Source organism: Panthera tigris, chromosome B2 (assembly GCF_018350195.1).
Source record: "Panthera tigris isolate Pti1 chromosome B2, P.tigris_Pti1_mat1.1, whole genome shotgun sequence".
Taxonomy (NCBI): domain Eukaryota; kingdom Metazoa; phylum Chordata; class Mammalia; order Carnivora; family Felidae; genus Panthera; species Panthera tigris.
In genome coordinates this window covers 100,242,591-100,264,297 of record NC_056664.1, presented here as the reverse complement: position 1 = coordinate 100,264,297, position 21,707 = coordinate 100,242,591, and the positions used below count along the sequence as shown (strand labels likewise).

General features: G+C 44.1%; 1 long non-coding RNA gene across 2 annotated transcripts; it reads right to left on the bottom strand.

Annotated features, from left to right (window-relative positions):
* Positions 1–18,094: 18,094 nt before the first annotated feature.
* LOC122238714 lies at positions 18,095–21,481 on the bottom strand. Of its 2 annotated transcripts, none has more exons than XR_006217819.1 (3): positions 21,299–21,481; positions 19,700–19,846; positions 18,095–18,642 (listed from the first exon to the last, which is right to left on the bottom strand). It is a non-coding gene; the product is annotated as an uncharacterized LOC122238714 (long non-coding RNA). The 2 variants fall into 2 exon arrangements; XR_006217818.1 differs by lacking the exon at positions 18,095–18,642 and adding an exon at positions 19,075–19,368.
* Positions 21,482–21,707: the final 226 nt, after the last annotated feature.

Here is a 21,707-nt window from a genome sequence, read left to right as displayed (position 1 = left end):
GGAAGTCATAAGAATCTTGGCTTCTGCTTTTAATGCCATGGGAGCCATCAGAAGGATCTCTGGCTGCCACACTGTCTTCTCAACTGTGTTGGGGCAAGAGAAGGACACAGGAAGACAAGTTAGAGGCTTTTGCAATGATTCCAGCAGGACATGATGACTCAGGATGGTAGTGGCACTGATGGTGATTCTAGATACATTTGGAAGATCAAGCAAGCAGGATTCACTAAGTGAGATGTGAAATGCAGAGAGAAGTTATGGATGATTCCAGGGTTTCTGGCCTGAGCAGCTAGCAGTACAGGATTTTCGTTTTCCTGAGATAAGGAGAGCTATGAAAAGAGCAGGTTTGCAGGGAATCCCAGGAGTGTGGTCCTGGAAGCTTAGGCTTCCAGACGCCCAGTAGATATGGTATTAGTTTTCTATGACTGTTGTAACAAACTGCCACAGATTAGGTGGCTGAAAACAACAAAAGTGTATTTTCTCAAAGTTCTTGAGGCCAGAAGTCCAAAATCAGTTTTACTGGGCCAAGATCAAGGTGTCAGAAGGGTCACGCCCTCTCCAGGACTTTAAGGGGGAATCCATTCCCTGCCTCTTCCAGCTTCTGGAGGCTGCTGGCATTCCTTGGCTTGTGGCTGTGTTACTCTCCTGCATTTTTTTTTTTTTGAGAGACAGAGAGAGGAAGAGTGGGAGAGTGGGAGAGGGGCAGAGAGAGAGAGAGGGAGACACAGAATCTGAAGCAGGCCCCAGGCTCTGAGCTGTCACCACAGAGCCCAATGTGGGGCTCAAACCCATGAACCATGAGATCATGATCTGAGCCAAAGTTGGACACTTAACCGACTGAGACACCCAGGTGCCCCAAGTGACTGCGTCACTCTCATCTTGGCCACTGTGGTCACATTGCCTTCTTCTCTTCTGCGTGTCAAATCCCCCTGTGCATCCCTCATGTAAAGTTACATGTGATTTCATTTAGGACCCACCAGGTATTCAGGATCACCTCCCTATCTCTACATAATCTCCCCATCTTAATATGATCACATCCTCAAAGTCTTCCTTCAGCATTTAAGGTAACATAACAGATGGCAGGGATTAAGACATTGATATGGTCTCGAGGGCCATTACTCAGCCTACTACAGAAATCCAAGCAGAGATGGTATATAAGCAATTCCCAATACAAGTCTGAATCACAGGGAATAGATACAAGCTGGAGGTAGGAATCGGCAAGGCATCAGCATATTGGTGGTATTTACCATCATGACACTGGACCACCCAGGGAGGGCATGTAGATCAAAAAAGATGTCCAAAAACCTGGGTTTGTGATCAGAGGTCTGGGATATTGGGAGAAGTCAGCAAAGAAAATTGAGGAGCAGCTGGAGAGGCCAGAGGAAAACCGGGAGGCTTCTGAGAGGCAAGCAAAGAATGTTTCTGGAACAGCAGAGGATGATTGACCATGTCAAATGCACTGATGGGTCCAGTAAAACAAGATCATAGAGCATTGGGCTTGGCAGCATGGGAGTCACCATTGATCTCCACAAAAGCGGATGTAGAGTGGGGGACAAATGTCTGATGCAAGAGGTCCCAGAAAAGAATGGAAAGAAGGAACTGGAGACAGCATGCACTGACAATTGTTCAAAGCGCTTTGTCCTAGAAGGCAGTACCAAAAAGAATCTCCTCCCGTGCTGCCCCGAAAGAATCTTTTTACCTGCCCTGGCTTTTAGAACAGCAGAGAGAATGGCCACTGAACTTGTTCTAGCTGAGATTCTAGGATCCAAAGAGGATGGGTGCTAAAAATTCTACTTGACTGTTTTGTCCAAAACAGTCTTTGCACTTGTTATTGCCTTGTGAGTCCTTGTTCTTGTTATTGCTAAGGCTGACTACATTCTGAAAACTCCCCAAAGAAGACGTGTCCATGAAGTTGAAACCCTTGATCACTGTGGTCAGATGGACCACACCCTCACCCATGCCCCAACACGAGCAGAAATGCCTTAACCCTTAGAGATGAGATATCGCCTGCTTCCAAGCACTGAAAGGTCTATTAATAACGAGGTTTCTAAGTTGGTGGAAGCAATGCTCCATTATGCACATGCTCTGCAGATGTAGAGCTAATTAACCTTGAACTAGGCAAGTTTCTAAGTCTCTCCGAGAAGTTTATTTATGCCTCCTGTAACGGAGGGCAATAACTACAGCTCCTGATTTTAATTTTAGGTTTAAGGAAGTGTGAGACATTACTTTAATGCTAATGAAGGGAGGCGTAAGTAAATTAGCACCAGCTTGTAAGGAGTTAGTTAAAGAAAATCATAAGGTTCCCTCATGAGCTTCTAGAAGATAGAAGCTTACCTTTTCATAACTGTGACACTGAAGAGGACCCAAGACCAGGCTCCAACAAGACTGGAGGGATAATGTTAGCTGTTGTTTATTGAGTGCTTACTCTGTGATGAGCCATACACAGAGGCTTTGGGCATTATTATTTAATGGTCACATGAGTCCTGTGCAGTGATTACTTCTGATAGACTCATGTCCTAGTTGGGAAAAATGAGGCTCCGTGAAGTCACACAGCTTCATGCCATTGGCACAGGAATCACAGATAAATGCAGAAGCATGACAGTTAGAGGGCACCTGGGGGGCTCAGTCGGTTAGGCATCTGGCTCTTGGTTTCGGCTCAGGTCATCATGTGGTTTGTGAGTTTGAGCCCTGCATCAGGCTCTGTGCTTACAGTGTGGAGCCTACTTGGGATTCTCTCTCTCCCTCTCTCTCCCTCTCTGCCCCTCCCCCTCCTTTCTCTCTCTCTAAAAATATATAAATAAACTTAAAAAAAAAAAGAAGTATGACAGTTAGAGCCTCTTCTTATGGAGGTGACATGACTAGTTCTTCAAAGAAGACAGAGCCAGGACCTCAAGAAGATGGCTGATGTACAGAATCCAACCTGCTTCATTGCGGGCATCTGCAAATGCTATTGGCAATAGCCAATATAGTTCACAATTCTCCGTTATAAAAAGAAAATGAAACATGTCCTTTGTGAATTGAGACAGAGCCACAAACGGCATAGAAGCTGTGGGGTAGGGGATGGCTTCTTGTAAATACAGAGACTTTCATTTCTGGACAGAGCAGTCCACTGAGTTTATCGAAGGAGGCTGGGGATTGGTTTATCAGTTAGCTGGAAAATGCATATTCAAGAGGGAAAGAACAAAGGGCAGCTTCAATTTCCCCAGAGCCCATGTGCCCAGTAGGATGTTTTCTGTTGTTGTCATCACATCAATTATTTTAACAGGGTGAAATTTCACACACCAGTACTAAATACCCCCAAAGAATAACCAGTGCAGGTGAAGCTGAGATTTGGCACGTGAGGACAATAGCTGTTGGCTCCCAGAACCTTCCCGGGCTACCCAAGGCCAGAACTAGGCAGAGTTATCATCACTGGTTCTTCTGATAGACATCTTCTTCATTAAGGGGCTCCCAGAGGACTTCAGGTGTCTACTACCCTCAAGTACTCCCAGCTTCCCAGGCCTCTGCCCTGTGGAGAGCCCCCGCTCCCGCCCCTTCTTGTTCTTTTCAGAATTTGTGTTCTGGACTCCATTGTTTTCAGTTCCCTCTGAGGTGACAACCAAACTGATTTATTGGAACAGAGGGCTGGTGTTAGGGAGGAGAAGCACTCTTAAGTGCCATTCAAGCCACTACCCACTCCTCTTCCTCTATGTGGCTTTGGATCCATCTCTGAAACTGGCCAAGCTTTTCCCTGGCCATATATAATCTACCAGGAATCCGAGAGGCGTGTGCGCACGAAGACGTTCACGGGGAGGACCCGCTGGCATCATTAGTTTAAAATTATCTGCGCAGATCTAATCATTATGGAATAGGAATTTGTTTCTCAACTCCAGAGGTGGTACTACTAAGACGAAAATCACTCTCTGGAAAAGGTTGCTTTTTCCTACCCAGAACTTTCCTGGTACCAAAAAAACAAAAACAAAAACTCATATACACACAGCCCAGCATAGTAACTAAGTGTATGTGCCACACGAAACCAGGTTAGTAGCCTGTTTCTGCTACTAGTTAACTGAGGGACATTGCGTGACAAGTTTCCTCATCTCCAAGACCAAGGTAACAAGTATGTACCCCATAAGGCTTTATGCAGATTAGATGTGATAACTCACATGAAACCCTTAGTATAATACTTGGCCCCTACTAAACATTTAAAAGACGTTAGCCACAGTATCATCACTCTCTGACTAACGATGGCTATCCTTAATGTGTAGTTAACTCTGTGCCAAGCACTATTCTAAGTGCTTTATGTAAGTTAACTCATAAGTTCCACAATGGCCCTATGACGTACATTGTCCCCATTTGAAAGAGGAGCAAATGAAGGCACAGCGAAAAGGGATTTGCCAAAGTACCACGGTGTGTCAATGGCAGAGCGTCTGGCCCCTCAGTCTGCCCTTTTTCCCCACAACCAAGCTCTCTGGCACCTGATGGGGGCTCTAGAAGGCACGCCACATTGGACCTCATCATATATCAAAGAAAAGTCGTATTTGTGAGACAAAGAGAAGGCTGTATGTGAACTCTGTCACCCAAAGGAGAAAAGATAGTAAGCAATTCAAGTGTCAAAAGGGGGCTTCCATCAGGCAAATTCACACACCCCGTGCGCTGGGCTGGAAGCGAGGCGTTCTGAAATTGACATTTCTATGTTGTGAAATTTTAGGAGACGATGTTCCCCGTCAAGAATGAAGGTAAGTCACCATGCAGTTAGGGACTGAAGAGAGATTCTCTAGCAAGTGGGAATGCAAGACAGGAAAGGCAGGCGGAAGAAAGGAAGCACAGGGGATGAGGAAAGGCCGTCATAGTCCCCGGGGTCATGATTCACATGCCGCCCAGGTTCTGGCAGCGTTTAGAAGGACAGCCTGTCCAATAAGCATGCACAATCCACAATACTCTAGGGACTGGTTGGATGTTGAAATGTTTTCTTGAATGAGATTCACAAAGGGAATTATTGTAGTTTGACGGTCCTTCCAGTTTATTAGGTCACGGTGCCCTGTGTGAATTGCTCTGTGTGCCACAGGGCGGGGCTGAGCGGGAGCTGCCATACGTTGTGTTGATTCATGCGTGAGTCTTGCCTCTCCAGTTTGGCGGCAGCGATGCCTTGTATTTCATTCGCTCCGTTAATATTTGGGGAAGGAAAGAAGGAGGGGAAAGAAACCGAAACCCCATTGTGGAGATAAGGCCTAAAAATTTCGTTTCAACAACGCTAAAGGAAAATGTTCAACTTGTGATTCTTTAAAAAAAAAAAAAAAAAGAAAGCATCCGTCCTTTTAACAAAATCTCTTAAAAGGTGCATCAAAAGAAGAGGTCTGCACTCAGGGATTTATCACCATAAAGTCTGGGCGGCTCCACGTTCAGCCTGCAGCTCCCAGGGCATGGGCCATTGGCTGGTTTCCCAGCCAGGACAAATAAAACCAAACCCAGGGTCCACAGAGTGAGCAAAAAGGTCTCCAAGTGTTTATTACTCCAGCTTATATCCAGGAGTTCGCCTGTTGCCATGGGGACAGAAGCCCTTTGGTGCAGAGGGAGAACTATTATTTTCAACAGACTACATGCAGAGACGTGGTTTTTTGTTTTTGTTTTGCAAGTAGTGACTGTAATTTCTACCAACAAACTCTGAAAACTCATAATCACTTAATAGTACAAGGAAATTGGGAGCCTGGGTGGCTCAGTCGGTTAGGCGTCCGACTTCGGCTCAGGTCATGATCTCTCGGTCCCTGAGTTCGAGCCCCGCGTCGGGCTCTGTGCTGACAACTCAGAGCCTGGAGCCTGTTTCAGATTCTGCGTCTCCCCCTGTCTCTGACCCTCCCCTGTTCATGCTCTGTCTCTCTCTGTCTCAAAAATAATAAATAAATGTTAGAAAAAAAAATAGAAGGGAATTAGTGGACTGTATCTCAGTTCCTCTTCCTTGCAGTTGTCCCTTTTGAGGGGAATTATAAACCATAAAGTGGGAGAATGAGCAGTGAGTTCTCATCAATTGTGAGATGCAAGCTAACCATCCACTCTGTATCACTGCTGTCATATAATCTAGAAAGTCTTCGCTGGGGCTGCATTGAGGCTGTGCTTGATCTGTAAGATGCCCTCGATGTTTCTAGATCCACACTTGCCTGGTGATCTTAGAGCTGAGAGGGGCTCCCTGCCCTCTGTTGGTCTAGCTGTTCTGATGTAGCTTCCTGCTCCCAGCACAGCACAAGGCCAAGCTGCTGCCTTCCAGGCCTCTTCTGGGAGTTGATTTCCTAAAGGGTTTCTTTGACCACACAGATAAATTCTCATTTAAATTCAGGCACAGACGCCCACAGGCTGATCGACAAATACACACCATGAATTGAATGATAAATAATACATGCAGACAAAGACAACACCAGTGCTTATTTGCAGATGAAAGAACACTAGAAATTATTTCTGATGGAAATATAAAAGATTAAATTCAAGCGGGCAGTGGAGGAGGAAGTATTTTTTTAAAGCTCCTTAAGAAACAACCTCATTGTTTCACTTTCAAAAAGGCACTTTGGGTCTTGAGTTGGGAATTCAGTGGGCACTGGTAACCCGGGCCCCAGTGGGAGATACTTGGCACCAAAGATAGAGCCCAAGGGAGCAGAAACGGAAGTTAAATCTTAGAGAGGGCACCTGTTGATGGACAGCCTGGCATCCATCTTCCTTCATCTGATAATTTTTTTATCAGAAAACTATGCCCTTTCCACTCCCGTTCTGTAGAGCCAAAGGGTATTGTGTCCCAGCATCCTCACTGGGGAGGATGCTGGGAGCAGGGTCAGGAAAATGAACGAAATCATCCCAGTGAGATCCAATCATTGAAATCAGCTCTCTTCTCACCGAAGTTTCCAGCTGGTGAGATGTAAGCCTGGAGCTGCGGGGGCTCCTCGGGTCAGGAGAGACTGTCTGAGAACACAGACGAAAACAGCAGAGCTACAGATTCCTTTTTTTTATTTAATATAATTTATTGTCAGATTGGTTTCCATACAACACCCAGTGCTCATCCCAGCAGGTGCCCTCCTCAGTGCCCATCACCCACTTTCCCCTCCCCCCCCCACCCCCCATCAACCCTCAGTTTGTCCTCAGTATTTAAGAGTCTCCTACAGTTTGCCTCCCTCTCTCTCTGTAACTTTTTTCCCCCTTCTCCTGGTCTTCTGTTAAGTTTCTCAAGATCCACATATAAGTGAGAACATATGATATCTGTCCTTCTCTGACTGACTTATGTCACTCAGCATATTACCCTCCAGTTCCATCCACGTTGCTGCAAATGGCCAGATGTTATTCTTTCTCAATGCCAAGTGACAAATTCCTAATTATGTAACATGACTGCCTGGATTCAGCCATTCCTGAAGCTAGGCTGCCCTCAATGTTTCACTTACGGAAGCCAAAGAATTCATGTTTGTGTGTAAGTCAGTTTCAGCTGGGTGTCCCTCACTTTGTGAAGCACTCAGTAAGGTGGGCTAGTGGGTCCTGCTCGAATCTGTGTAATATGCATAAACTTATATACAGATATACATATGGATCCCTCACTATCTGTTCTATGACTAACATGAAGGCATTAATGCTCTTGTGAGCACTAGTAAGATTTATCCACAGGCTAAACCTCCATAAGAAAATCCAGGTTTGTCAACTGATAAATTAGGGAGTAGTTACTTTTTTGTTAAGGATTACACAGGAGGTAGGGGCGCCTGGGTGGCTCAGTCAGTTAAGTGTCTGACTTCAGCTCAGGTCATGATCTTCAGTCCGTGAGTTCGAGCCCCGCGTCGGGCTCTGTGCTGACTGCTCAGAGCCTGGAGCCTGTTTCAGATTCTGCATCTCCCTCTCTCTCTGACGCTCCCCTGTTCATGCTCTGTCTTTCTCTGTCTCAAAAATAAATAAACGTTAAAAAAAATTTAAAAAAATAGGATTACACAGGAGGTCTATAAAAAATTACAGGGCCAACGAGGACCTCACCTGAGATTGGGGGAGACAATTCTCAGAAGAAGGGGATCATGGCCTGGGAAGATACCTCAAAAGATATTTAATACAATATGGAAAACACAGCTTAAAAAGGGGAAATTAAAACAAAAATAAGAATCAAATCAAAACTGTGAGCATTATGAGAATATGCAGTGCTGGAAACAGGTGAAAGAGAAAACCTTCAAGAAGAAAGAACTGTGACTAGCATGACCCATCAAAAACTTGCCATTCTTGTGGGGCACCTGGGTGGCTCAGTCAGTTGAGCACCTGACTCTTGATTTCTGCTGAGGTCATGATCCCAGGGTCGTGGGATTGAGCCCTGTGTTAGGCTCTGTGCTGAATATGGAGCCTGCCTGAGATTCATTCCCTCTCTCTCTCTCTCTCTCTCTCTCTCTCTCTCTCTCTCTCCCCCTCTGCCCCTCCCCCCTCTAAAATAAAATTAAAAGATAAAAAATAATGAAAAAAATTAAAAACCTTGCTATTCTCTCCCTCAGGGTTTAGGAAAATTTCAACAGAGTAGAGGGTGGCAGAAATTCTGGTCTGTGGAGAGGAGCTGGTGTAGACCACTCCTATCCTCATGCAGATGGTCCAGAGGATGCGCCCTCTTCTCCTTCGCATCCACAGATCCAGCCTTTGCTCAGGCTATCTTTGACTCCTTACCCCAGCCAACCCACCAATCCTTTTCATTTTGTCTTCAAAATATACTAGACTCTAGCTCATTCTCACACTTTGGTCCTAGACACCATTCCCCCTCACACGAATTACTGTGAGTGTCTCCTAAGTGTCCTCCCTACTTCTGCCCTTGTCCTCCTAGAGTCTCTTCTACAGACTGTGGAGTGAGCCTTTTAAAATACAGCTCAGGTCATGTCACTCCTCAGCTCAAAACCTTTCCACCTCCCCCAACAAAAGCCAAAATTTGAATTTGGTTCAAACAAAGAAGATGAGATGATTATGACACATTTCAACCAGGTAAGCAAGGGTAACATTTTGCCTCTTTTCTCTCTAACTGAAAAGCCAGTGCAAAACCCAATAGACACCATCAGTACATCCACATTCAAAGTTCCATGAAGGCAAAAGTAATCAAACCTTTCAGAATAAGAGAGTAGACTTTCACGCATTGTGGGGAAGAAGACCGTCAGGATTCCTAGACCAGCGCCACCATATAGCAAGCCGTGAGATGCTGGGCAAATTATTTCACTTCCCTCAGTCTGTCTGGATTTTCTCATCTTTGAAATGGGGGTGATAATAGTACCTACTTTATCAAGTTGTTATGAAGACAAAATAACACATGGAATGTGCTAGAACCTTGCCTTATGTTGTAGGACTTTGATAAATGTTGACTATTAGTGTTTATTATTATTTGTGTTAAGGAAAAAATTTCAGATAATTTAGTTATGAGCGAGTATCAAAATATCTCTAATATCCTGCTTGCAAGGGGAAAAGGCCTATAGAAGAGGCCAAGTCAGAGATATTTTACAGGAAAAGAGAATAGTGAAAACATCATTGTTAGGTACAAAATAAAAAGAATGTCTGGTTAAAGGCCTGTGAACTCCTTTCAGACAATCATCTGAGAGTCAGCTGGGTGGGTAGATAACTAACTACCTAGACCAAATCTTCATTCTACGAAAGTTCAGCAGAAAATTCCATAAGCACTTTTTTTCCAGAAGGAGGTCATAGATTTTTATCACATAGAAAAGTTCTGCCCCAGATCAGATTTGGGACCCTTTTTCTGTTTCTTCTTCTTTTCTTCTCTTTTCTTTTTCTTTTTTAAGATTTTATTTTTAAGTAATCTCTACATCCAACATGGGACTCAAACTTACAACCCCAAGATCAAGAGTAGTTTGCTCTACCAACTGAACCAGCCAGGCGCCCTGGGATGCCTTTTCTATTACAGGAGAGAAATATACTAAAACATTGTATACTCTCTCACTGTTTCCTTGGAAGTATTCTTTTTTTAATGCTTATTTATTTGTAAGAGAAAGAACACGAGTGGGGGAGGGGAAGAGGGGGAGTACACAGGATCCTAAGCAGGCTCTGGCAGGCCCGATGTGGGGCTTGAACTCACAAACTGTAACATCATGACCTAAGCAGAAATTGGAGGCTCAACCGACTGAGCCACACAGGTGCCCCAACTTGGAAGTGTTCTATAAGGGAAGAGTGATGATGAGTCACATTATCATTATAAAACTATGAGAGGTCTCCCTCCCAAAGTAAACCAAGTTTACATGGTTAGATCATATGACATGACAATAGAAGAGCATACAAGGGAATCTCATTCATAAAAACAATTCAATAATGTCATGGAAAAAACTATAGCCTTTGAGCCAAGCAGACTCATAATCAAATCCTGGTTTGGTTAAGTTACTTAACCTCTTTTAGTCTCCCTTCACTTATCTGAAAATAAGGAAGACAATATCTATCATGTGAATAAGGTAAGACAAAATATGTCAAGTACCCAATATGTAGATATGTAATGTAAATTTAAGATATTAGTTTTCCCTTTTTCAACTCCCCACTCCTACTCCTTTTTCAACTCCCCACTCCACCATAGCTAGGAATCTTCAATTTTTATCTCATACTACCCATTAGGTCTCTAAGCTGGTTGTCACACCCCCATTTCCTACATTTACTAGGAATTCTCAGAAGGGGAGCAAAGTTAGCAATAATGAGTCTTTCCCATACACTCCAAATGGTCATCCTTTCTCTGAGAATCTAAAGCCCCATGTGAGAGGTGTTATCTCCTAATGGTCCCAACATGTCCAGTCTTCAGAGCACCAGAACAACATGAGATTCCTGACGTGCCTGGGAGAAAAGCTCTCTCCTTCCCCACTCTGGGCCATGCTTTGTAACCTGAGTTTATGTCCACAGTCTGAATGATTCCACCAGCTCCTCACCTGGATAATCCCACTGCTGCTCCTTGGGCTGGGTGGGGACAGATGTTACAGTATCTCCTCCATCTATCTTATCTTCTTTTCCTGCTCTTATTACAAAATAAAAGTTCCCGGGGCACCTGGGTGGCTCAGTCGGTTGGGCATCCGACGTTAACTCAGGTCATGACTCCTATTCTGTGAGTTCGAGCTCTGCATTGGGCTCTGTGCTGACAGCCTAGAGCCTGGAGCCTACTTTGGATTCTGTGTCTCCCTCTCTCTCTCTGCCTCTCCCCCACTCACGTTCTGTCTTTCTCATTCTTAAAAAATAAATAAACATTAAAAAAATTAAAAAATAAATAAAACTTCCCATGCATTAGACCAGAGGCAAATATGGTATGTGTATTTGGAGAAGAGGATGGAAGGGGAGTGGTTTATTGGAAGTAGTTATCCACTATGCTCAGTTGTAGAATAAGCCTTTATTGATTACTGTGAATCTGAATTATGTCTACGGAGAGAAGAGAATATACACTCAGTCCCTGTTACCATTCATGGCCAGTTGAAAAGAGGAGTCTGGTCCTTAAGGCTGGAGCAGACATGTCTCATCTCCCTTATGTCCTCCATGTCCTTGCACATAATAGAATCACAACAATACTGAAAGTATGAATAAATTAGTGAAAAGTTTTCTTTAGCCAACTTAATACACACTCTACAGATGTGATTTGGGGGGAGCATTAAAATACAAGTTACTATTTATTTAATGAAGCAAATGCTTCCTTTCATAAGATAGATATGGCTAGGGGATAATAACACAATTGGTACGTTTATTTTGTAGTTTGGAATTCCATTATGTGAATTTTCAAAAGATGTGATTCTTGTCAGGCCAAAATATTTATGATAAAGTATCAGGGCACTGAAAATAATGGCCTATTGTGTGAGAGAGGATAATAAAACATGTACATTGTCAAAATTAGAGGTTGGGCTCAGATCAATAAAATGAGACTCAATTTTTAAAAAAGCAAAGTGATTCCCATATGAAAAAACATGGGGCAAGTTGAGAATTGGGACTGTTGGTCTGGCTGAGTATGAGTAATAAATAATTTGGAGGTCCACAGGGGGCCCCACTGCAACAACCAACAATGGCGTGCTGGGCTGGGATGCAGGGACTCACTCCAAGGTCAAATAGGCATGTGTTTATTACTCTTGATTTGGCCTTCATAAGTCCAGACCCAGTGGGGATACTAACTATATTCTTCTTCAAGTTCCAAATTTCAAAATCAATGTAGACCAAAGAAGTTTCAGAAGAAAATGAGAACAAGAATTCTTTTCTTTCTTTTTTTTTTTTTTTTTTTTTTTTTTTTTTGGAAAAATAAGGCTTACAAGAAAACACAAATAAGAAGGACTATGTTTGGTTTGTAAGGAAAGAGATTAAGGGGAGCCATGAGTCTTTGTGTGTATAAAGTTATGGTACAGAGAGGAAAAAAATGATTTATTCTCTCTATACACAGTGGAAAGTTGACATAATAAAGCCATGGTGCCAGCATTGCCTCATGAGCACTGATAAATCTAGAAAATAGGCGACGAGGACAATTATTGGCATGGTCTATTCCACCTTGGGCAAAGACTGGCCTTTGTTCAATCTATTACTCAAAATCCCTGCTTTTCCTCCACTAGCATAAACAAAACTATCCTCACAGAAACCTCAGAAGGAGGAAACAATTCCCTATCCTCTCACATAGAAGGGACCAGAAGAAGAATATTATATTCTGGGACAAAAACAATAGGATAGAGTAGTGGAGGGAGAGGGCTATATGCATTATTATCAATGTCAGTTCCCTGTTAATCCTTCGTGTGTGAACTGGTGAGTTCTTATAGTGCTGGGGTAAGTGGGGAGTCTGTCCTCTGTGGACTTTGTACACTTTAATTTGGTTTATGACTCAAATATAGGCCTACAACCTATATAAGTTGTACTGAGAAGCAAATAAGAGGAGTGTCTTTGCTTGTCCTTCCTGAATGCAGGGCAACATTGCTCTCTTCTAGACCTTTAACAGCTCCCTCCTCCCCAGGGACAAAGCCATAGGTACCCTACAAATGACCTGATGGATTTTTTTTTTCCAGCTCAGGCCAGCTCTCCCTACTTCCTCCCTAACCCTAAGCATATTCCTGACCTATATCTCCATTCCATGTCCTGTTGCCTCAGACCTAGTTTCCAAGACTCTTCCTTGCCTCTTCAGATTAATTTTCCATGTATAGCCTCTGCATGCCCCTCATTTCAGATGTTGCCTCGGCTTTCTTTTGGATCTTTCTTGATTCCACCTGCCTCCTGAGAGTCACCTTCGCCTACCGCCACACCAGCTCAGCCTCTTAAATCCCATACCTGGTCAGAGAAGTCCCAGAACTGCCAGTCCAAGATGAATATACTTGGCCCACGCTACCCATGGTCACTCGGAATATAAATAAATCCTAAATACCTAAAAGAGGTTATTTGGGATGAAATGTATACATATTTGGCCAAGATTCAGAATTTATCAATCTGCCACTTTGTAGGATTGTGAGGGAAGTAGGTGGAGGTCCCTTCCCTTCAACCAGGAAAAAAACACTCTCTCTGTTCCTGTGAGGCCTGGATCACAAACAAAATGCCTTCGGGGGTCAGAGAAGTGATGGAGATGGCAGAAGTGGACCAGGAAGAGGAGTGGTGGGAAGCATGGCCCACTGGAGAACATCCCCATCTGTCTTAGGTTACTATGGCTGCCATAACAGAGTACCACACACTGGGCACCTTAAACAACAGAAATTTATTTCCTCATAGTTCTGGAGGCTAGATGTATAAGATCAAGGAGTAGACATGTTTGGTTTCTCCTGACACTTCCCTCTTTGCCATGTGGATGGCCATCTTTTCACTGTGTCCTCATAGTCTTTCTTCTGTGTCTGCCTGTGTCCTCATTTCCTCATCTTACAAGGATCCCAGCCATATTAGATCAGTGTCCACCCTATGACCCCCTTTAATTTTATTACCTCTTGTAGGCTGTCTCAAAATACAGTCACATTCTGAGGAACTGTGGGTTAGGACTTCAACATATAAATTTTGGGAGGACACAATTTAGCCCATGACACCATCTAAAGGAGGAGCCATCACTTGACTTCTGCCAATGTGTGCCATGATAATATGGGTCCAACATTGACATAACATCTTATTTCTCAAGAGAAAACAGAAATAAGGAATTCTGAGTGAAATCCTCAAGTTTTAAGCATTATTATTTAAGTTTTTATTTCTTCAAAATATACAACCTCTAGTGCCCGCAGGCAGTTAGTCTGTAACCTCTTCAATCAGGTATACAGCTTTCCTTGGAACCCCACAGCTGAGACAACCCCTTGAGATTCTTGAGATTAGGCAGTGTAAACAGCCAATACCAAAGGCAGAGTGGCCGGCCTCCCGAGCCCCTTCTTTCAGTGACACACTGATCTTGGCCCTGCAGTGGAGCAAAGGGCTGAGAGAAGACAAACCTCAGGAAAGAGCACACAGGAATAAAATGCATTTCTCCCAAAATCCTGGGCCCTGGGGTATAGCATTCTGCCCCAGGTTTCCAGCCTGATTCTTCGTGGCCTTTCTAGGGCAGGAGATGGGACCAGGTGACAAGGAGCCAAACGAGAAAAGGGGAGACTGAACAAACTACCACGTGGAAGGAAGACTACTTCAACCTTTTACCTTTCACACCACAACTTCCACCCCCAGCATAGGGCTAAAAAATGGCATTGACCCACATCACCACTATGGTCCTAAGGGATAGAAGGATGGAGTAAGGATTTGTTTTGTGGAGGACACATGAATGCACAGAAGAGTTGGGCTCTCCATAGAACCTAGTTGGGAGGCCAATTTTGAGTGATTCCCGGGAAAACACTTTGAATCAATCTGAACTGGCTCTGTCCCAAAGGTAATCCTATAACCAACCAGGCACAGAAAAGAAAAGATGGCCATCCACATGGCAAAGAGGGAAGTGTCGGGAAAAACCAAACCTGTCTACTCCTTGATCTTACACTTCTAGCGTCCAGAACTATGAGGAAATAAATTTCTTTTGCTTAAGGCTCCCAGTCTGTGGTTCTTTGTTATTTCAGAAGAGATCTGTGACTTCTTTGGGCTTCCTTCAAACCTGAGGCAGAGAGGCTGCTTCCTGGTGATAGAAGGATTGGTTGGCCCATAATGGGCATAACTGTGCCAGATTCTGTAGCAACCTGGTAGCTGAAGCACAACAGCCCCCAGAGATGTCTGGTAGGGGGCCAGAAGCTAAGAAGAATGGTAGGCAGGTTTCATCTGTCAAATGGACCGGAAAAAGGCCAAGTGCAGAGAAGCAGAGGAGAAATAGTAAAATGAATTTACATGGGCAAGGGCCATCATGTAATCGAGGGATGGCAAACAGGATGGGACGGGGAGTATCAATTTGCACATGCTTTGCAACCTCATAGGGACACTAAAAGAGTGCTGTGATTGATTAGCTCTGTCTTCCCTGGACACAGAATGGGTAGTGGTTGTGAGTGACTGTGCTATCCCTCCTCTAGAAGGGATGATCAGGCAAGACCAACCAAACATCCAGGCTGGAGATGGGAAATGTCAAGGATGTTTCCAGCTATAAGATGCCAGAAGCTAGGCAAGGGTCTTAGTACAAGAAGCCAGAACAGAGACAAGGGACTTGCTTGCACCACCTGGAGGGCAAAACAAAAACTAAAGAATTGTGGAGGTCAAAGCAGAGGTGGGCAGATCTGGGGTGTCGGTTTTCAGAAGCTAACTAATAACCCCAAAACCAGAGAAGAGGTGACAACGAGTAGTGCCCCAAAGCCAAAACAAGCAAGGGGCCGGAACACAGGGTAAGTAGGTGAAATGGACAACAGAAGCAACGATCGAGGCATGAGTTCCTGGAGGATGATTTGTTTGCCAGAGGGGTCAGCCTGAGAGTAGTCACCGAGGGATCCAGATGCGCACACCTGACAGAAAACCCAGCTGCACCTGGCTAAGAAAAGGAGGGGCCCCAAAGTCACCTGAGGCCCCAGCCTAAGGCAGGCTGGTGTCCCTGTCCTGCAAGCCCACTTATTTGTCCACAAGAGCATTTGCTGAACAGCTGCACCGTGTCAGGAGTGGAGCGGTGACAAAACACACTTGCACCCTTGAAGAGCTTGGAGCAAGGCAGGAAAATCAGGCAGGCCAAATCACCACAACGAATGTGCTGAGTGCTGTGATAAAGGTGAAATGCAACCCACCACAGAGGCACAGTGGCAGCAGAAACGAATGCCCATATCTGAAAGTGAGCATGAGCTTGTTGAGTGAAGGAACCAGGGCAACAAATACTTATGGAAAAGTACCCAGTATATGCCATGCATTGTTATAAATGCTTTACGCATATTAACTCGTTTCATCCTCTGAGGGGTGGTATTTTGTTATGACCATTTTACAGATGAAGAAACTGAGGCTCAGATATTAAGTAGCTTGCTCAAGTTCCCACAGCTAGGAAGTTCCAGAGTCACAATTCAAACGTTTGTGGTCTGCTCCCACAGTCTGTTCCTTGCTGTCCCTTAAGGGAAAGGTAGGCATGGATGAAAAGGTCAGTCTTTAAAGATATTTCAGGATGAAAATGAACCTTGGAGTTCATTTAATCCAAGTGATACATGGGGTGGGGCATGTGGGCTAATGCCCTCAACCGTCTTCAATTTCCAGATTGTTCCGAAACCTCTGAGACTGCAGAAGCACCTGTTGTTCTCTATTAAGGATTAATATCCCCAGGACAAAATTAATGGGCACCCAGCAAGTATGCTACTCAATCTGAAATTAAGAGTTATCAAGGACAAATGATCGGGACACTGAGAGTTATCATCCCAATAAAAAGCCATGATCCCCTGCCCGGTTCCCAGATGTGAACAAGTTTTATGGACCTGGAACCTAATAAAGGGGAGGCTGGGTCCTGGAAGGAAGGACCCTATAACATCATGGCAAGTGTATCCAGTAAGGATTCCTCCAGTCCATTTGCCATGGGCACCCTAAGGAAAGGGGGATGTGAAACATTTTGAGGTCTACCGAATATAAGATCTGACTTGACATTTGTAACTGGAGACTCAAAGCACCGATATGGCCCTCCTTTTCTTGAGGACATGTGGGTTCTAGGTAATAAATGAGGGTAGTCTGGCCCAGGTCTGGCTTACACTGGGCCCACTGAATCCAAGGACCCATTGATTGCCATTTCCACAGTCCCCAAATAAAAAAATGGGTGCACATACACCCACATTGGTCTGTGGGAAAGCCAAGTGGAAACCTCTGAAACGACGCTTCTCCCAAACCCAGTTCAAAATGGTAAATCAAAAGCATTGTAGCTTTCTGGGGGGATGGGAGGAAACAAATGCTTAAAGGATATAGGGCTCGCAAACCCCTCTGACCTCCATTTAATTCACCAGTCTGTCCCCGGCAAGAACCAGACAGATCCTGGAGGATGACAGTAGATGACTGCCATTCAATCAAGCCCAAATGCAGCTGCTATACGAGATGGGGCATATTTGCTAGAGCAGATGAACGTAGCCTTGGGTATATGGAATGCAGCCACTGATCTGGCAAATGTATTATTTTCCATCCCTATCAAAAAAGAGGATCAGAAACACATAACACTGTATATTTATGGTTTGATTTGAGGGCAGTATTAACTCTCTTCCCTTCTGTCATAACGTAGTCCAAGATAAAAACCTGGACTGGTTAAACATCCCACAGAATATCACAGTGGCCCATTATACTAATGACATTATGCTAATTGGATTGGATGAGCAAGTGGCTACTACACTGCAAACCTAACTAAGCCACGTGCACTCAGGAGGCTAGGAAACAAACCCTATGAAGGTTCAGAAACCTATAGCAACAAAAAAAAGAAAAAAAGAAAGAAAGAAAGGAAAAAAAGGTGTCCAATGATCTGAGGAATGCCAGGTCATCCATTTCAAAATAAAGGGTAAATTATTGCATGCTGCACATCTCTCCATGAAGAAAGAAGGCCAACAATGCCTGATTCCAGTAATGGGCTCTTGAGACCTATTACTGCCTCTCACCATGCATGGGGATCAGGGCAGTGAGAGTACTCCTGGAAGCCTCTGTGGGTCAGAAATGGCTAGCAATAATTCCACTATAAACAGAAGTGACTAAAACCTCTTAATCCAAAGGCATTCATAACTCCCTTCCCCTTACCAGAATCCCAAAAGGCTATTCCAACACCACCCAACACAAGAAGAAGTTAGAGTGTAGATGTTTTTAAAGGTCGGTCTGAGTGAACACACGGCTAGGGCACCTCTTAGAGTCTCGGGAAGGGGTCTGGACACGTGAGGGGGCCCCGGGGTTTACATGCCATTAGCTTCCAGGTAAGATCAATGATGGCCAGGAGCCAAGCCCATGAGCATCCAGGTGGGATGGAGGGCGGGGTGTCAGGCCAAGGTGGAGCTGGTTGTGAGCGCTGGAGTTTTAGTGCGCTTTCCAAACCTTCTTCTCCATTCCTATGGATGTAAATGCTTTCACTGCTGTGACAATTACCAAGGGCTTTTCGTTTGTTTATCAAACTAGGTTCCATCAAATACTCTCATAATTAGGAACAGTTGGTGAAGTACAGGCGCCAGGAGAGGAGCCGACTCTCATTCCCCAACCGAAAAGAGTAACGGAGACCAAGAGTTTGGCTCCTTAGCTTCTACTCTGGGTGGGAATTACAAATATCTGGACAGTGTTGCCACAGTCTGCAATTCCAGAGCTCGAGACCAGGCATGAGAGCTTTGCTGCTCCCGTTTTCCCCACCTGCAAATCGATGGTATTTACTAGTTAGTGACTGCTGGATGAATGGCACTATTGAACTGCAAAATATTAGTATTATTGCTTTTCCTCTTTCATCTCATGGGGCAAGATGAATTTGTGACATGGTAATTGTTTCCATGGCAGCAAATCATATTGTCCCAAACAGGGGATTTTATGACTTCATGGCTGGATTAAGAAAAAGGAGAAATCAGACTGAGAGTGAGAAATTTGCTCAAGCATAAATATCTTCAATGATAGCGAGGGGAATAGAGCAAATTACAGATAGGCAAAATTGCCTTTGGTTTAAATGTTCTTTTTACAAGTTCATCCCAATGCAGAAGCCCCTTCTCCAGGCGTATAATTTGTATAATGATGCCTCTTTGCTTGAATTCACAGAAGGCTAATGGTGAAGCTCGTCTATTTCGAGAATGTTTCGCCAATGCTATTACTAATTGTTTTGAAGCAAATATCTGGATTTCTGATGTAAGCAGTTTTGTTTGGCTTTTCTATTTGTTTGGGTTGTTTTGGGGGCTTTTTTTTTTACTCCCCCAAGGTTTTATCTACACAAATTTGCTTGAAATAAACCTTTCCAGATAAAAATTGGCTTTATGTCATCTGAAAAATCCATCAAGAACTCTCTCCTCACTAGAGGTATCTGCATTGCCTTCTGTAGGTTCCTATTGACTTCATTCTCATATTTCCAGTCTCTCATTAGTCTCTGTCTATTCCCTGAGAAGAAAGCAAAATTTCTTCCTTAAATTCACCTTAGTTTCATTTAACCGTAAACAACAAACAAAGACTTGGGATTTTAAAATCCTGGGTCTGTCTCTCTCTCTGCCTCCCTTCCTCCAACCTTCCTCCCTCCCTCTCTTCCTCTCTCTCTCTCTTCCTCCCTCCCCCATCTCTCTTCCTTTCTTTCCCTGCTTCTTCTCTTCTCCTTATCTCACCCCAACCCCACACCACTCTTTTTCTGCATGGACTTATTTCCAGTACCTTCTAAGAGTAGTGTCCCCCTCTCTTCCTTTTAACCCTCAAATATCCAGAATCTGCAGATGCCTACTGATTTATAAGCTTCTTGCCAACCAGTTCATCCCGGAGCACCACATGGCTTCCACTCTCTGAATGTCCTGGATGTTCACTGCTTCTTATCAATGTCTCTCGGTGATCCTTCTTCGTTCTTATTCTGAAGATCCCACCTTCTTGAATCCTATACAATGAATTACTCCTTGATATGATTCCATAAGCAAGTGTTCTGTGATGGTTGATTTTGTGTCATTTGGGGTAGACTATAGTACCCAGTTATTTAATCAAACACTAATGTAGCTGTTTCTGTGAAGGCATTTGGTAGATGTGGTTAACATCTACAATAGGTGACTTTAAGTAAAGGAGATGACCTTCAATGTTGCGGGTAGGCCTCGTCCAATCAGGTGAAGGCCTTAAGAGCAAAAACTGGATTTCCTGGAGATGAAATACGCCTCAAAATTGTAACATCAACTTCTGCCTGAGTTTCCAGCCTTCTGCCTGCCTATAGATTTAGGACTTTCCAGAACCCCACAGTCATATCTGACAATCCTTAAAATAAGTCTGTGTGTGTGTGTTAACATTTCTCGAAGAAAACCTGATTGACACATGTACATAAAGAACATGCTAGGTGTTCGGTGACATGCTAAGAAATATACTGTGAGGAATACAAAGGAAGCAAAAGATGTGGTCCATTTCCTCCCAAAGAGCTTACAACTCATGGAAAAATCAAAACTAACAGTGCCTAAAACAGTGGCATTTTTTTAATAATAAAAATAGGATTTAGATGTTCTGTATAGATGCCCAGGAGTTCAGCAGAAAGAAATACCAGTGAGAACTGGAGGAGTCAGGGCACATTTCATGGAAGAAGTGAGTGTTGAGCTGGCCCAGGGAGGATTTTAGGATTGGCACATGCATGGGGGAGATCAGAAGGCATGCAGGCAAGAAAAGCCAAGTAGAAGACAGCAGAGAGACAGGAATCTGTGCGTTCTCGTTACAGGATCAGGAAGACACCAGTCTAACCGGAGTAGGGTGCATTTAGAGAACCTGGAAAGTAAGGTTGGAGAGGGCAGACTGAGACAGAATTTGGGGAGACCCCAATAAACCTGGGAGGACTGTTTAGGCCTTGATGTTGTAGAAAGAAATCCTAGAATTTAGAGAGAAAGAGGACTTATAGGTTGACAAATTCAACCCAAGCGCCCATGGGCGCCCAAGGGACAACCCATTTGTCCCTTATAGGTTGGACAAATTCACGCCCAAGCGACCATGGTTAGTTAGTGGCAGAGCCAGACAACCAGGTTTCTTGACCCTTTGTCTAACTTTGTTCCCACTACACCTCTCTGCCTCTGTACAGAATACAGAAATGATATCATGAAAATGGTGTCAGGGAGAGATTGTCTAGTTGGTGGACTATGGGAGTAGGGATGAGACCTTAGAAGGGAGGGTCCCAGATATGGGAAGTGAGGGTCTCTGCCAGGGGAGCATGGGTGAGAGTGAGATAAAGGAAGGACATGAGGTTACATAAATTAAACAGCTTCTTCTCAACCTTCACCTTTCCCACATCTTAGTGGTTACAGAGTCCATGACTCCTTCCTGAAACTGCCACCCTCATCTTCTCTGACACTTTCTCTCCTCTCACCTCTCTTTATGGGCCTTCTCTGGATCCTTCCTCCTCCTGTCTCATCAGTGTAAGTGTTTCACAAGGAACCGTTTTCGGCCATCTTGTCTTCTCTTTTTCACAATCCTTTGGCAATTGTGACCAATCTCTTGACCTAAACCCTTACCTTGGTAATGGCCTCCATATTGCTACTTCTAGGTCTGACCGTTGTCATGAGTTTCAGGCTTACAGGTTTAACTACCCATTGGAAAGCTCCACTTGGATGTCACAATGGTGCCTCACATGCACTGTGACTGTAACTAAACTCATAACTTTCCTCCTCACATGTGGTTCTCTACTCTTCCCTATTTCTGATTTGGGGATTGGACACTTGAGGTCAATATCTCAGTATCATTTTTGCTACTCTTCCCTCTTTTGTTTGTTCTCCATG